This window comes from Oratosquilla oratoria, chromosome 30, assembly GCF_046742065.1.
Source record: "Oratosquilla oratoria isolate Oo_2021 chromosome 30, ASM4674206v1, whole genome shotgun sequence".
NCBI lineage: Eukaryota > Metazoa > Arthropoda > Malacostraca > Stomatopoda > Squillidae > Oratosquilla > Oratosquilla oratoria.
In genome coordinates, this window is record NC_134806.1 from 21,712,077 (window position 1) to 21,714,576 (window position 2,500).

Genomic DNA, 2,500 nt, shown 5'->3' on the forward strand with positions numbered 1-2,500 from the left:
TTCATTTATTTTGTATATAACATAGACTTCTGTGTTAATATAAATTACCAATGTCAATTGGAAATTTGCTTCTTCCCCTCTCATTCCCCCAGAAATCTACTTTCCGAAAGCTAGAAAGCTTAAGAAAGAAATTAATTTCTAATGAATTTGCTGTCGTTTTCAACAGAATATACATATATATATATATATATATATATATATATATATATATATATATATATATATATATATATATATATATATGTATGCTGGTACATTGTGACAAGTTAATGAAGGTGGAAAAAGAAGTCACGGGTCTAGTTCCGAGTTCCTGAGTTTATTCCTCTGAAGAGGCAGAGACCGAAACCTGTCAGGAATAAACTCAGGAACTCGGAAGTAGACCCGTGACTTCTTTTTCCACCTTCATCATATATATATATATATATATATATATATATATATATATATATATATATATATATATATATATGTATGTATACCGAGAGAGAGAGAGAGAAAGAGAGATTTATGTTGATACGTTTTCACTGCTTCTCAAATTGTGCTCTCCACGCGAGCTCCGGGTTGTGATGCATTAAGGTGAAACTAGCTCTGCCTTATCGATCACAGACGCTTTAGCTGATATCAGAAATTATGCTTTGAAAATACCTGTTGTACGCTGCAGAGCCACAATTCGCGAGACCTGCTTTCCTCCAGTATTAGACTAACAGCTAAATAGAATTATCTGGATGTTAGCGTACATAAGGTGTTAGCCGAGTTCTTATGTACCACTGATTGGCAGATAGTTACGACTGTGGTGGGAGAGAGTATGGTGACCATCATTCTAACTCAGAGTCACGGAGAAGATGAAATTTCTCCAACTTCGACGGAATCGATCAGGTTCCAGGACGCCACGTCTCTCTCTATCCCTCCTCTCGTGGAAATGTTAAGGGTCATGTTCAGTATAGTTTATTGCGATGAGATCTACAATGTTGATAATGTCAGCACGTATACGTGAGCAGTAGAGAGTTTCTCGTTATATATATATATATATATATATATATACATATATATATATATATATATATATATATATATATATATATATATATATATATATATATACATATATAATGCTGGTATTCTATTCATCTCCTTTCTTCTCCTCCCGATTAATCAAACATATTTCGATGGAAATGGTTAAATCTTCTACGCAGGATTTTATTTAATTTTTATTTTCTTCCCATACAAAGTCCTTTATATGAGTTCGTGAAACCGTTTGGCATAAGCCATAAAAAAAAAAGAATGGCCATTTGGCTATCAAAAATGTGGCATCTTCCATCATGCGCATTTCATTTCTTCGTCAGTTTCCATTTTTCGTGTATCTTTCCTTGCGATATAATTCTTCTCCCGCATCCTATTATCGTATACCATTCATCGCATGAGTTTCCTAATTTACCACGTTCGTGTCTTCTCATATTTCACTGCTACTTTTTTTTTTTTTTTGAATTTTTTTATCGTTCTTCATTTTCTCCTCATCCACCTCGCATCTCTCCTCCTTATATTCCTGTTTCTTCTCTTATTCCTCATTCTCCTCGTACCTTTCCTGTTTTCCTTGCATTTCTTGTACTCGTATCACACCTCCTCCTCCTCGTTTTCTTTGTCCTCCTCCTCGGTTTCCTCGTCCTCCTCTACGTCTTCTTCGTCGTCCTCCTCATGTTACTCGCTCTCCATTTTACTCGCTACTCGTATTATTACCATTTTCTCCTCCTCCTATCTCCTCATCCTTCTCTTCCTGTTTTGTTTTTCTTCTCCTCTTTCTTCCTCTGACCTTTTCCCTTCTTTCTATCCTTCCTGTCATTACATCTCTTATTCCGTCCTCTTCCCCTTCTCAAATTTCTCGTCATGCTCCTCCATCACTGCTCCCTGGCCTTCCGTTCACTTTGTTCCGCTCTTTCCCTCCTCATCCCTTTCCTTTCTTTAGCTTCTCCTTCTTCGAATGGCAAGTTCTCTATTTGTTCTGGCCTATTCTCGTGTGGGTGCCAACTTTGGTGTTTCCAATGTCCACTTGTATAGCACATTTTATTCCTTCTTTCCCTCCTTCATTCATTTAATACTTCTTCCCTTCCTTTATTCATTTAGTTTTTATTATTTTTATCTTGTTATTTATCTCTTTTGTTGTTTTTTCTTCTTTTTATTTTTTCTGTTTTTTTTCTCACTTTCTTCCTGCTTTTTATTCTTTTCTTCCCAATTTTACTTTTCAAGCCTTCATTCTCACTTTCCTTCTTCCCACTTTCACCTTACCTTTCTTCTCTGTAGCTCTTTTATACCCATTTTTTTCTTCATACTTTCTTCTTCCTGCCTTTCTTCTCAGCTTTTCTTAAACCTTTCCTCAGACCTTTTCTTACACCTTCCCTCCTTGTTTCCAACCCCTTCTAACTATCTTTTTAGTTTCTCTCCTTATCTTTCGTTCTTCACTACCTTTCTTAATTTCTTTACATTTTCACCCTTCGTTCCCATATAA